This window comes from Salvelinus fontinalis, chromosome 42 (assembly GCF_029448725.1).
Source record: "Salvelinus fontinalis isolate EN_2023a chromosome 42, ASM2944872v1, whole genome shotgun sequence".
NCBI lineage: Eukaryota > Metazoa > Chordata > Actinopteri > Salmoniformes > Salmonidae > Salvelinus > Salvelinus fontinalis.
The window spans coordinates 21,982,933-21,999,091 of record NC_074706.1 but is presented as its reverse complement, the minus strand read 5'-3'; positions in this window follow the sequence as shown (position 1 = coordinate 21,999,091).

Genomic DNA, 16,159 nt, shown 5'->3' with positions numbered 1-16,159 from the left:
TTGAATTTGGCGCCCTGCAGTTTCACTGGCTGTTGACGAGGTGAGACGCTACCGTCCCACATACCCTAGAGAGGTTAACTTAGTTAAATAATAAATCAATGTCAAATCCATTGCACTAATTTGTTGTCCTTCTGTTACAGTGTACAATAAGGTGTAAAAAATTATGAAACTACATTTGTAACTTCTACTTGTGTCACACCCTGATCTGCTTCACCTTTCTTTATGATTGTCTCCACCTCCCTCCAGGTGTTGCCCATCTTCCCCGTTATCCCCTGTGTAGTTCTGTGTTCTCTGTTTGTCTGTTGCCAGTTCGTTTTGTTCATTCATACCTACCAGCATTTTCCCCTGCTCCTGCCTATTTTCCTGTTTTCCAGTCCTTCCCGGTTTTGACCGTTCTGCCTGCCCTGACCCTGAGACTGCCTGCCGTTCTGGATCATTTCTAAATTCTCTGGATTATTGACCTTGACCTGTCGTTTGCATGCCCCTGTTAGGAATAAACTTTTGTTTCTTCAACACTGTCTGCATCTGGGTCTTACCTCAAACGTGATACTTATGTGAGAATTGATAAGCTAACGGGTAGCCTACAGAATGTAGCCTATTGGAATATAAATAACAAGTGGCCTATTGCAAGAATCGATGGCACAAAATTATCGCAAACTGATGTCTGGTTAAACCATCAACATGCACAAAATTCCCCCGCACAGCTGATTTCTATTGCAACCTCATTACCTCTCCTTAAAATATGTTAGTGTTACCTCCTATCTGTAATTGTCACAATCGTCGTCAGGGAAATGACCAGACCAAGGTGCAGCATGGTGAGCGTACATTTATTTTATTGATAAACGTCGCCAACAAAACAAAGAAACGACCGTGAAGCTTACTTCGGCTATAATGCCACTAACAAAGACAACTACCCACAAATACAAAAGGATAAAAGGCTGCCGAAGTATGATTCCCAATCAGAGACAACGATAGACAGCTGTCCCTGATTGAGAACCATACCCGGCCAAACATAGAAACAAAGAACATAGAGTTTCCCACCCGAGTCACAACCTGACCTACCAAACATAGAGAATAAAATGATCTCTACGGTCAGGGCGTGACAGTAATAATGATGAGTTGCTCATGTATCTGCCCTGGGAGCAGTGGTGTAAAGTACTATAGTAAAAATACTTGAAAGTACTACTTAAGTAGTTTTTTGTGGTATCTGTACTTTACTTTACTATTGATATTTTTGACAACTTTTACTTTTACTTCACTACATTCCTAAAGAAAATGATGTACTTTTTCCCTGACACCCAAAAGCACTTGTTACATTTTGAATGCTTAGCAGGACAGGAAAATGGTCTTATTCACACATTTATCAAGAGAACATCCCTGGTCATCCCTACTGCCTCTGATCTGGCGGACTCACTAAACACATGCGTCGTTTATAAATTGTCTGAGTGTTGGAGCTATCTGTAAATAAAAACAAGAAAATGGTGCTGTCTGGTTTGTTAATAAAATTATATATTTAAAACCAAAAACTTTTAGACTCATACTCAAGGTGAATTTTACTGGGTGACTCTAACTTTTGAGTCTTTTTCTTTTAAGGTACCTTTACTTTAACTCAAGTATGGAGGTGACAAACTGAGTATTAAGCCCATAGATATGCATTGAGCTTGTTTTGGTGATAGTGAAACCTCTCGCTTCGCCTCTTCCTCTCTGCCTTAGTCCTGCTTGCAACCAATGTCGGTCAAGATACACTACATGGCCAAAAGTATGTGCTCGTCAACATCTCATTCCAAAATCATGGGCATTAATATGGATTTGGTCTCCCCCTTTGCAGCTTTGACCACTACAGGATCGGTGGGTCCCCCAAGGGAAGATTGAGCTAACATAGGCTAATGCGATTAGCATGAGGTTGTAAGTAACAAGAACATTTCCCAGGACATAGACATATCTGATATTGGCAGAAAACTTAAATTCTTGTTAATCTATCTGCACTGTCCAATTTACAGTAGCTATTACAGTAAAACATAATACCATGCTATTGTTTGAGGAGAGTGCACTGTTATATACTTAAAAATGTATGGAAACATTCTCTTCGATCATAATCACAGTCGTGTAAATCAAGCCCCAAGCAGACACATCGACGGCCCTGAAAGAACTTAATTTGACTCTATGTAAACTGGAAACCACATGTCTTGAGGCTGCATTTATGGTAGCTGGGGATTTTAACAAGGCTAATCTGAAAACAAGTCTCCCTAAATTTTATCAGCATATCGAATGCACGACCTGGGCTGGCAAAACCCTGGATCATTGTTATTCTAACTTCCGCGACGCATATAAAGCCCTCCCTCGCCCTCCTTTCGGAAAATCTGACCACAACTCGATTTTGTTGCTCACAGCCTATAGACAGAAACTAAAACAGGAAGCGCCCGTACTCATGTCTGTCAACGCTGGTCCGACCAATCACATTCCACGCTTCAAGATTGCTTCGATCATGTGGACTGGGATATGTTCCGCATAGCGTCGGACAATAATATTGATGAATATTCTGATTCGGTGAGCGAGTTTATTAGCAAGTGCATCATTGATGTTGTACCCACAGCATCTATTAAAACATTCCCCAACCAGAAACTGTGGATTGATGGCAGCATTCGCGCAAAACTGAAAGCGCAAACCACTGCTTTTAATCAGGGCAAGGTGACCGGAAAACATGCCCGAATACAAACAGTGTAGCTATTCTCTCCACAAGGCAATCAAACAAGCTAAGCGTCAGTATAGAGACAAAGTAGTCACATTTCAACGGCTCAGACACGAGAGGTATGTGGCAGGGTCTACAGTCAATCAAGGACTACAAAAGGAAAACCAGCCCCGTCGCATACCAAAATGTCTTGCTCCCAGACAAACTAAACAACTTCTTTGCTCGGTTTGAGGACAACACAGTGCCACTGACACGTCCCACTACCAAAACCTGCGGGCTCTCCTTCCCTGCAGCCAACGTGAGTAAATCATTTATACGTGTTAACCCTCGCAAGGCTGCTGGCCCAGACGGCATCTCTAGCCGCGTCCTCAGAGCATGCGCAGACCAGCTGGCTGGTGTGTTTATGGACTTATAAAATCAATCCTTATCCCAGTCTGCTGTTCCCACATGTTTCAAGAGGGCCACCATTGTTCCTGTTCCCAAGAAAGCGAAGGTAACTGAGCTAAATGACTTTCGCCCCATAGCACTCACTTCCGTCATCATGAAGTGCTTTGAGAGACTAGTCAAGGACCATATCACCTCCACCCTACCTGACACCCTGGACCCACTCCAATTTGCTTACCGCCCCAATAGGTCCACAGACGACGCAATCGCAATCACACTGCACACTGCCCTAACCCATCTGGACAAGAGGAATATCTATGTAAGAATGCTGTTCATCGACTACAGCTCAGCATTTAACACCATAGTACCCTCCAAACTCGTCATTAAGCTCGAGACCCTGGGTCTCGACCTCGCCCTGTGAAATTGGGTCCTGGACTTCCTGACGGGCCGCCCCCAGGTGGTGAGGGTAGGTAACAGCATCTCCACCCCGCGGATCCTTAACACTGGGGCCCCACAAGGGTGCGTCACCCAAGACTGCGTGGCCATGCACGCCTCCAACTCAATCATCAAGTTTGCAGATGACACTACAGTGGTAGGCTTGATTACCAACAACGACGAGACGGCGTACAGGGAGGAGGTGAGGGCCCTCGGAGTGTGGTGTCAGGAAAATAACCTCACACTCAATGTCAACAAAACAAAGGAGATGATCGTGGACTTCAGGAAACAGCAGAGGGAGCACCCCCCTATCCAAATCGACGGGACAGTAGTGGAGAAGGTGGAAAGTTTTAAGTTCCTCGGCGTACACATCACGGACAAACTGAAATGGTCCACCCACACAGACAGCGTGGTGAAGAAGGCCCAGCGGCGCCTCTTCAACCTCAGGAGGCTGGAGAAATTTGGCTTGTCACCAAAAACACTCACAAACCTTTACAGATGCACAATCAAGAGCATCCTGTCGGGCTGTATCACCGCTGGTATGGCAACTGCTCCGCCCACAACCGTAAGGCTCTCCAGAGGGTAGTGAGGTCTGCACAACGCATCACAGGGGGAAAACTACCTGCCCTCCAGGACACCTACAGCACCCGATGTCACAGGAATGCCAAAAAGATCATCAAGGACAAAAACCACCCGAGCCACTGCCTGTTCACCCCGCTATCATCCAGAAGGCGAGGTCAGTACAGGTTCATCAAAACGGGGACCGAGATACTGAAAAACAGCTTCTATCTCAAGGCCATCAGACTGTTAAACAGCCATCACTAACATTGAGTGGCTACTGCCAACATATTGACTCAAATCTCTAGCCACTTTAATAATGAAAAAAGGGATGTAATAAATATATAGCCACTTTAAACAATGCCACTTTATATAATGTTTACATTCCCTACATTACTAATCTCATATGTATATTCTGTACTCTATACCATCTACTGCATCTTGCCTTTTCAGTTCGGCCATCGGTCATCCATATATTTTTATGTGCATATTATTATTCATTCCTTTACACTTGTGTGTATAAGGTAGTTGTTGTGAAATTGTTAGGTTAGATTACTTGTTAGATATTACTGCATGGTCGGAACTAGAAGCACAAGTATTTCGCTACACTCGCAATAACATCTGCTAAACATGTGTATGTGACAAATACAATTTGATTTGATTTGAAATAAGTTTATTGGCTCAGTCTAAAACTTTGCAAATGCACTGCTTCCATCTAGTGGCCAGAATTTAAATTGTACCTGAGTTGGAATAATACATTATAGTTTTTTTCCTTTGAATGATCTTTTACCAGATCTAATATGTTATATTCTCATACTTTCATTTTACATTTCCACAATCCTCAAAGTGTTTCCTTTCAAATGGTATCAAGAATATGCATATTCTTGCTTCAGGTCCTGAGTTACAGGTAGTTAGATTTAGGTAAGTCATTTTAGGCGAAAATTGAAAAAAATGGGTGGATCCTAAGAGGATAACAGCTCCCACTCTTCTGGGAAGGCTTTCTAGGAGGGCAACAACCCAGCAGCAGGACCGCTACCTCCGCCTTTGTGTAAGGAGGTGCACTGCCAGAGCCCTGCAAAATGACCTCCAGCAGGCCACAAATGTGCATGTGTCAGCATATGGTCTCACAAGGGCTCTGAGGATCTCATCTCGGTACCTAATGGCAGTCAGGCTACCTCTGGCGAGCACATGGAGGGCTGTGCGGCCCCACAAAGAAATGCCACCCCACACCATGACTGACCCCCCGCCTAACCGGTCATGCTGGAGGATGTTGCAGGCAGCAGAACGTTCTCCACGGCATCTCCAGACTCTGTCACGTCTGTCACATGTGCTCATGTGCTCAGTGTGAACCTGCTTTCATCTGTGAAGAGCACAGGGCGCCAGTGGCGAATTTGCCAATATTGGTGTTCTCTGGCAAATGCCAAACGTCCTGCACGGTGTTGGGCTGTAAGCACAACCCCCACCTGTGGACGTCGGGCCCTCATACCACCCTCATGGAGTCTGTTTCTGACCGTTTGAGCAGACACATGCACATTTGTGGCCTGCTGGAGGTCATTTTGCAGGGCTCTGGCAGTGCTACTCCTTGCACAAAGGCGGAGGTAGCGGCCCTGCTGCTGGGTTGTTGCCCTCCTACGGCCTCCTCCACGTCTCCTGATGTACTGGCCTGTCTCCTGGTAGCGCCTCCATGCTCTGGACACTACGCTGACAGACACAACAAACCTTCTTGCCACAGCTCGCATTGATGTGCCATCCTGGATGAGCTGCACTACCTGAGCCACTTGTGTGGGTTGTAGACTCCGTCTCATGCTACCACTAGAGTGAAAGCACCGGCAGTATTCAAAAGTGACCAAAACATCAGCCAGGAAGCATAGGAACTGAAAAGTGGTCTGTGGTCACCACCTGCAGAATCACTCCTTTATTGAGGGTGTCTTGCTAACTACCTATAATTTCCACCTTTTGTCTATTCCATTTGCACAACAGCATGTGCAATTTATTGTCAATCAGTGTTGCTTCCTAAGTGGACAGTTTGATTTCACAGAAGTGTGATTGACTTGGAGTTACATTGTGTTGTTTAAGTGTTCCCTTTATTTTTTTGAGCAGTGTATTTGTTCAGCTCTTTTGAAATGTACAGCGATAGAATTCAGAACATGGACCGTTCTTACAGTGTTCTCCCTGTACACCAAGTCAGAACCATTGGATACATAAAAGCAACAGACAATGAAAGCTCTTCCAATAGTCAATGATTACATTTATCTAAAACAGGCTATAGGCTACATGTGCACCACCAAGTCACAGTAGGCAAAATAAAAATTATTAGGGTTTGGCACATGGGATACTAACAACTTACTCCACAACCTACACTTAGTATTACTTTCTTAGCTACAGTATACATATCTCCCTGGCATACTAAATAATTTATGCAGCAGCAAGTGCTGTGCTCACTTGAACAGAAAGATGGCTCAGCCGTCCTTCGTGGGCAAGTTTTGTCATCAAACATTGTCATCATAGTCTGGCATTCTCTGGATTTATGGTATTTTCAAGACAATTGCAAACTCTGAAAAAAAACAACGGAGTATATCATATTTCCCTTGACCTGACATGAAAATTGCCTTTTTACTCTGACTGGACCCAAACCCATCTAAGAGACCCAAATGTGTATGCAAAGACCACTAATAATTTTTACAAATTTTCTGACTTCATGTTTGCCGAAATACGTGAGTAGTTTTTTTGAATATTAAGGATAAAAAATACAAATAAACATTTAATATACACATTTGTTTAACCCTTGAAAATATTTGAGTCTTATCGTCCAATCTCACTATTAAATACAGACACAAAGATGCAATGTGAAGCACTAGGAAGAAGATTGATAAGTAATCTTCCCAGATAAGATGGAATGAATCAAACCCAGGGTTGCAAAATTCTGGATTTCCTGGTAATTCCCTTCTGATTACGGGATTCTTCTGATCAGGATTTATGGAGAACATTTTCGGTAGAGTTACCTGGATATTGCAACCCTAATCAAAAAATACCTATTTTTGCCATCGCATCTACAACTACCAACCTCTTTACAAGCTACCGCCTAACAGTTGTAAACAAACAGGTTACAATTGGCCCTCTGTATCAGGTGAAACTGGGGGTGTCAACTCTCCCTCAGAGACCTCTGATACAGAGCAATTTCCCAGCTCTGTGGAGGTAGAGGGGCTTGTGATAGAGAAATGACATACTTACCTGATTTGTTTGATATTAACAGTAAACTATTATATATTTAACTAAGAGGATTACTGGCCTGCTAATGCTAAGTTTTTATGGTGTCCACTCAAGCTTCCTGCAGCTAGTCTGGGCGTCGAGGACATGGGTTTTACTAGAGATAGCTTGAAGCTGATAATTGATTGATGTCTCCGTGATAAAAGACCAAACAGCCACATTCCAGTGATTAGTGGTGCATGTGAGACATATTTCTCCGGTCTAACTGGGGCTGCATTCTATAGATGAGATTATGTGTGTGACTTGAGATATAGATACCCTGAAAGAATACAACAAACATTTCAGTGTTTGTTCTCATCCTTGCATCTGGGAAACCTATCATGGAGGAGTAAAATAAATCTAGACACTGTTGCCCTACTGCACACAACAAATGATACATACCTTGGCCTAAACATCAGTGCCACAGGTAACTTCTACAAAGCTGTGAACACGCAAGAAGGGTCTTCTATGCCATCAAAAGGAACACAAGATTCGACATACCAAGTAGGATCTGGCTAAAAATACTTAAATAAAACACAAACAGATCCCACTGAGCCCCAGGACAGTAACACAATTAGAACAAACCAAATCATGAGAAAAAAACCCAATTTATTGACACATTGGAAATAATTAACAAAAAATGTGCAAACTAGAATGCTATTTGGCCCTAAACAGAAAGTACACAGTGGCAGAATACCTGACCACTGTGACTGACCCAAACTTAAGGAAAGCTTTGACTATGTACAGACTCAGTAAGCATAGCCTTGCTATTGAGAAAGGCTGCCATAGATGGACCTGGTTCTCAAGAAAAGACAGGCTACGTGCACACTGCCCACAAAATGAGGTGGAAACTGAGCTGTACTTCCTAACCTCCTGTCAAATGTATGACCATATTAGAGACACATTTTCCATCAGATTACACAGATCAACAAAGAATTCGAAAAACAAACCAAATTTCGATAAACTCCCATATCTACTGGGTGAAATACCACAGTGTGCCATCACAGCAGCAAGATGTGTGACCTGTTGCCACAAGAAAAGGGCAACTAGTAAAGAACAAACACCATTGTAAATACAACCCATATATACGATTATTTTGTACATTAACTATTTGCACATTCCTACAAACCATCTATACATTTATTGATTTTCCCTTTGCACCTTAACTATTTGCACATCGTTACAACACTGTATAGAGACATAATATGACATTTGAAATTTCTTTATTCTTTTGGAACTTCTCTGAGTGTAACGTTTATTGTAAATTTTTATCGTTTATTTCACTTTTGTTTTTTATCTACTTTACTTGCTTTGGCACTTATGCGAATATAATGTTTACTGTAAATTTGTATTGTTTTTTTTCACTTTTGTTTATTATCTACTTTACTTGCATTGACAATGTTAACATGTGTTTCCCATGCCAATAAACCCTTGAATTGAATTGAATTGAATTGAGAGATAGAGGTAACAATAACAACACCGTCATGTTAACTTCCTATCAAAAACATCATTCAGAAAATCAATGTCTGCACTTGCACTGAAAATAACATACAATGGATTGAAAGGAATTTCAATACAAACATTTCACTCTGTTACAGTGAAAATATCAGAGATTGAAAAGTTTCTAACCTGACATCTGTGATTGGTGTCTCCTCTCTTCCCGGTTGTTTTGCGATTGTGTCTCTCCTTAGAACTGAGCTAGGTACATCTATAGGCTACATCAAATAACTGCCAACACACCTGTGTGGCATATCACATTGACAACCTCTGTAGCTCCACCTAAGGACCTCATTCCATGCATTCATCCTACTCAGTGTGACAGGAACCACACCTACCAATGTGATTGATGAGGATTTATAGGAATTGATACTGTAGACCTACTTGTTAAACACAGAGCTGGTTGGGGATGCTACATGCTAGCTAAAAATAATATAATATGTTCTTGATATGCTAGAAGAAATATAAGTTATTTATCAAATAGTATACAAGGCTTACTAAAGAGAACAAAAAGTGTATGCAAAGGTTAATGTAGTGTCCTCTGACATTTGCTCAGTCTTTGTTAACTGTATCCTCCTCACATAAATTATAGTAGTACTGGTGGCACTCATTGGATCTGATTAATTTGATTAAATCCAAGTTAATGAGGAAAACAACACAGAAGCACTCATCCTCACCCACACACCTCAGTGCTCCCGTCTGTAAACTGATGCTGCCCATCCCCTCACTGGATGGACCGCACCTGACATGCAAATATCATCCATTCGTTATGACAACACTTTAGTATGATTGAAGAGAATATACCGTGTTGTGTAGAACGTGTTAGGGATGGATATGGCCCTGAGTTATTCCAGATCAGGTCAGGTCAAATCTTTCACTTATTTAAATTATTTTTTAAATGTAAAATGCAATTTGTCAATGACTTACAACAACTACATTCAAACAAACCGATATATTTTCATATGTAGATGCTTCAATTCTATAAAAAAATGGACATGTATTTTTCTGGTCCTTCCTCTGTTGGATTAACCTTGTTTGGTCAGCATTTACAAGCAGTTTACAATCTAGCTGCAGTTTAAAGGATTTTGAGATCTACATTTAACAGTGATAGTGGTCTAGAAGATACAGAAACTTGCTCAGCCTCCTCCAGCTTACACAAATACAATTTGTAGCCAATTGTAAAGTCTGTGGATGTTAGCCATTCATAAGATACTCCCATAACATCACAATACATGTGTTAATCATTTTAAAATAATTTAATTGAAGGGTCAACAGAACTAACTTATTGATTATAAACTGAAGTTTATAACATAATATTTTCATTATATCCAATAAATATCAACTTTTTATAACATTAACGATACATTATCTATCACATAAGTATAGTGTAATATTGAAAAATATGTATGACAGAAATCAGATAAAATAATATCTTGTTGATGCCATACTTCATAGCAGTGACATATAACAGGACACTCACTACCTTCAGCTTCCTTGTTGCCAAAACCTCCCCTCAGCGGTTAATCTTCTGTACAGCATGAAAAACAACGTGTTGATTTTTAGCCTATCCAGCACGGTGTCAAAGCTATCTAGCGAGACCCTCCATTCTCCAATTGGCTGTCGAGCGATCGCATCACTGAACATTTGCATAAAGTTGGAAACTTCTTGAACTTTAGTCAGATCTCTCTAGTCGTCAACTGTTACATTACTGACATTGTCCTCCCATTAGATATGACGGATTTCTAGTAGCTTAGTAACTGAAAGTAGTGAGCGTTATGATTACCCTGTATAAGGAAGTCACCTCTTCCTGAGGGACCTCTGATTCAGGGCAGTTTCCCATCCCTGTGGAGGTGATAGATGAGCTGCACAAAACCCAGTCACCACAGCAATGATGAGAGACACAATCAAAGCCTGATGTAATCTGGATCCCAACTTCCTGTAAAGAGCTGCTACCATTAGCATTGGGAGGTATTTCACCACCATAGCTATAAGAATGACCAAAATGCTATTGTCTTCATGTTGTTTGTCCCCTCCCTCTCCCCTTTCCCCTGCTCGGGTCGTTTCAGAGAACTGAGAGGCAGCACAATGACATCACTAATAAAATCACGATGTCAGCGCTAATGGTCTGTCTGAAGTAGGGAGCAAACAAACCTATGAAAAATGTGTCCAAACAAAACCTGATCACAACCAACCAGACTAAACCAGTGATTCAGACCCTGTATCTGAAGGGTCTGTACTTTAGGTAGACCACAGGGTGGACCACTGCCAGGTAGCACTCCACACAGACACAGCACTGGAACAAGGGCTGAGCAGCAATCAAGAAACCAGAGAAAAATTGCACAGCAGACCAAATATAAACACATGAAAAATAATAACTCAAAGAAAATATGTCAAACAGGCAGACAATCATTTCAGACAAGGTCAGGTTGAGAGTGAAGAACTCTGAGGCCTTCGTTCCTCCGGTTCCGGTCACGGTCAGCCACAGGACATAGACATTGGTGGTGAAACTCAGGATGAGTGTAACGGCTTTCCTCTTCCTCTTCATCAGAAGAGGAGGAGCAGGGATTGAACCAATATGCAGCGGATTGTGAAGACATGATTTATTAAAGAAAAACACGAAAACACGAACTTGACTAATAAACTAACAAAACAACAAAACGGTGTAGACAGATCTGGACGACGGACTCACATAACACACGAGAACGCACGAACAGGGAAAAAAGCCTACACATAAATGACACTGAACAAACAAACCGAAAACAGTCCCGTGTGGCGCAACGACATACACAGACACAGGAGACAATCACCCACAACGAACACTGTGAAAACACCTACCTAAATATGACTCTTAATTAGAGGAACGCCAAACACCTGCCTCTAATTAAGAGCCATACCAGGCAACCCATAAACCAACATAGAAACAGAAAACATAGAATGCCCACCCAAACTCACGTCCTGACCAACTAACACATATAACAAACTAACAGAAATAGGTCAGGAACGTGACAATGAGGTTGATTGTATGGAACACAACTAATAATGTCTCTGGTTGAGATGTAAGGCCGGTGTTGTTGACCACAGAGGGGAAATAAGAATCCTCCTTCAGAAGTGTTCATCACCTCTCTGGAAGCTGCTTCTGTGGATACAGATGGAGGATTGAACGGTTGAGTCCTGGAATGCATTTCAAATGTCACCCTTTTCGGCACATATTCCACTACTTTTGACCGGAGTCCGGTGTACTATGTACAGTAGGGCAGTCATTGTAAGCCTGCCACACACACACTATACGATAGATTTTTTAAACATAAGAATGAGTGTGAGTTTTTGTCACAACCCGGCCTGTGGGAAGTAACAAAGAGCTCTTATAGGACCAGGGCACAAGTAATAATATAATAAAAATCAAAAATTTGGTCTTTATTTAACCATCTTACATATTAAAGCTTATTTGTTAATCGAAAATTGTGAATAACTCACCACAGGTTAATGAGAAGGTTGCGCTTGAAAGGAAGAACATAACTCTGCAATGTTGGGTTGTATTGGAGAGAATCTCAGTCTTAGATAATTTTCCACACAGTCTGTGGCTGTATTTAGTTTTCATGCTGGTGAGGGCCGAGAATCCACTCTCACATAGGTACGTGGTTGCAAGGGCATCAGTGTCTTAACAGCGACATTTGCCAAGGCAGGATACTCTGAGCGCAGCCCAATCCAGAAATCTGGCAGTGGCTTCTGATTAAATTCAGTTTTCACAGAACCGCTTGTTGCACTTTCGATGAGGTGCTCTTGTTCAGATGTCGGTAAGTTGTCTGGAGGCAGTGCATGAAAGGGGTAACAAATCCAGTTGTTTGTGTTATCCGTTTCGGGAAAGTACCTGCGTAATTGCCACCCAATTCACTCAGGTGCTTCGATATATCACATTTGACATTTTCCGTAAGCTTGAGTTAATTTACACACAAATAATCATACAATGATGGGAAGACCTGTGTGTTGTCCTTGTTAATGCAGACAGAGAAGAGCTCCAACTTCTTAATCATAGCCTCGATTTTGTCCCGCACATTTAATATAGTTGTGGAGAGTCCCTGTAATTCTAGATTCAGATCATTCAGGCGAGAAAAAACATCACCCAGATAGGCCAGTCGTGTGAGAAACTCGTCATCAAGCAAGCGATAAAACAAGTGAAAATTATGGTCAGTAAAGAAAACTTGAAACTTGTCTATCAATACAAAAGAAATGTGTCAATACTTTGCCCCTTGATTATCAGTGCACTTCTGTATTTTGTAAAAACGTTACATGGTCGCTGCCCATATCATTGCATATTGCAGAAAATACACGAGAGTTCAGGGGCTTTGATTTAACAAAGTTAATCATTTTCATTGTAGTGTCCAAAACGTCTTTCAAGCTGTCAGGCATTCCCTTGGCAGCAATAGCCTCTCGGTGGATGAGAGAATTCCCGCGAGAGAGTAACGGTTAATATAATTGCATGTTAAATATTTGACTAGGCTTCATGTATTTGACATTTTGGTGTTATTTCGCTGAACACTAGATGGTTTAATTTTATTTTTGGCAGAGAAACGAGGATACTCAGGCAAGAAAAAAACCTCACCCAAATGTATAGCCACGTTGGAAAATATAAATGTCCTGTTTGACAATGTGGAAAAAAAATGGGAACCACATTTTTATTTGGCGTACCCGCGACAGTTTGGGAATACCTGCTGTAGGGAATAGGGTGCCATTTGGGACACATCCTGGTTTTGGGAGAAGAGAGACACGATCAGATCAGAAACACACAAATGCATCAAGAGAAGATGATCATCAAGCTGTCACTTGAAACACCTCCTTTACTCCAACTATATTATCAAAGACACGACGGACAAATACATGTATATAATGTCATACTGTGGTCAACATCTATGAATTTTGAGATTTGTTGGTATTTTGGTCCGTTAATATTAGTATTTTCAAAAAGTAACATGAGAAAAAAGAAGAAACCGCACACTGCTCTTTAACTCTTTAATAAGCTTAACGTATCGGACTCAATAAAAATTAAAATCTTGATAAAAATTTAGATTTTCGTTAGTTTATCATATCAGCGTCGTAAGAATTTAAGGAATAGGAACCACTTTGAAATGGACATACATCCATAATTCCAAAGCTCACTACATCAAATTACACATAATTTAAATGCCCATTTCATAAAGAATGTAACAAACTGGACTATACTGTTAGTAGAAACTTAGTTAGAAGAGATGGCGATTGGGTCTAAAAATGTGTTTGGCGTGTCGTAGTCTAGATTCAGTCCATATGTTTTTATCTACCATTTCCCGAAAGTCAAACTCTTCCATCACGCCAAGTCACTTTTCTCAGTTTCAGAAGCATCTGCATGAACAATGAGACTTGTCCATAGGGATTTATTGATATTTTGTAAATGTTTTATTCTGTATAAAGTTTTATTTAGAAAATTTGTCAGAAAGGCATTCTTTATCATTTTACAGATAGAAAGAAGAACAATGTATTAATCAACAATCTGCTCTGAGTAAATCCTGTCCTGGAGTATCAAAATGAAACCAAAATATTAAGTCTGACAATCTAGTGTCCAGAAAGTAAAAGTAAAAGTTTATTGTGATGTGATTAAGGGGATATAAAATCCATAAAAATATATTTTCCTACATTTCATGTTTTTATTCATTTGGGGTTCAAATTCAAATTGTAACGTAAAAAAAACTAAAATGTTTGGGTAACCTGTAATGATGCAGCGTCCCTGTACCCTGGGGTGTGTTTTGGTTGTGCCTGTCACAGACGCTGGACCTGATCCAAATCTTTGCTCTACCCGACCCTTCCCTGCCCCACCTGTGTGTTACGTCACACTGACGATTTAATCAAGGTTCATCCAAAATGGTACCCAATTCCCTATATAGTGCACTTCTTCTGACCAGAGCCCATTATATGTTATAGGGTGCAATTTTGGACACAGTCCAGAGCACCAACAAGTGTCTGCCCCCCTGCCTGCAGTCGTGTATCATATTCCCTTGACCTGATATGCAAATAGCCTGTTATATCTGACTGGACTCAAACCCAAATGTACATGCAAAGACCGCTAATAGTTTAAATTTTTTTTTATTATGCTCTACAAAAAGAAAAAGACATGAGTAGTTCAACACAGGCATTTATTGAATATGAAGGATAAATATATAAAAAAATGTGTGTCTTCCAATCCCATCTCACTATTAAATACAAACACAAAGATGCACTGTGAAAGACAAGAAAGAAGAATGATAAATAATCGTCCCAGATAAAAGGGAATGAATCAAACCTAGGGATGCAAAATACTGTATTTCCTTGTAATTCCCTCCCGATTGTTGGAATCTTCTGGCCAGGATTTCTGGAGAACCTTTTAGGTCAAGTTACCAGAATATTGCAACCCTAAACACATACATATTTTTGCCAGCGCATCTACAACTACCAACCTCTTTACAAGATATCACATAACAGTTGTAAACAGGTTACATTTGGCCCTGTGTATCAGATGCAACTGGGAATATAAACTCTCCCTCAGAGACCTTTGATAAAGGGTAGTTTCCCAGCCCTGTGGAGGTAGAGGAGGGGCTGCACAAACCCACTGACCACACTGATGTAGAGACACACATACTTGGCATAAAAAAACTGCCCAGAATCTAATATTCCAATTAAAGGTAAAACCAGTAGCCATGGAAGGTAGTTTGCAATCATAGACACCAAGATAATCAAAATGATCTTAAATGCCCTCATCTTCATGTTATTCATCCCCCCCACCCTCTCCCCTTCTCCCGGCCCAGGCTGTTTCAGAGCCCTGAGAACTGAGAGGCAGCAGAATAACATCAATGAAATTAAGACCATAATTTCACCCCAAAACACATGATATAATAAGTTTTGCTGCATTACAAACATAAAAGGTATACAGAACCCAATCAAAACCAGGCAAACTAATCCAGAACACCCCACCTTGTATCTCAGGGGTTTGTACTTCAGGAAGACCACAGGGTGGACAACTGCCAGGTAGCGCTCAAAACATATACAGCAGTGGAACAGGGGACGGCCGTGGTATATAAAACTACTAAAGAATGTAATTATAGCTCGGATAAGGGGAATATGGAGGTGTATGTAGACAAAGACAAAGACAGCACACAGGCAGTAGAGGATCTCAGAAACAGCCAAGTTGAAAGCAAAGAACTCTGAGGCCACCGTCCCTCTGGCTCCGGTCAGTATGAGCCACAGGACATAGCCATTGGTGGGTAGACTCAGGATGAGGTTGACTGCATAGCAGGTCGTGGCAACAGCGGAATCAAGTTCCAGATAGGCAGAGAGGACAGAGGAATG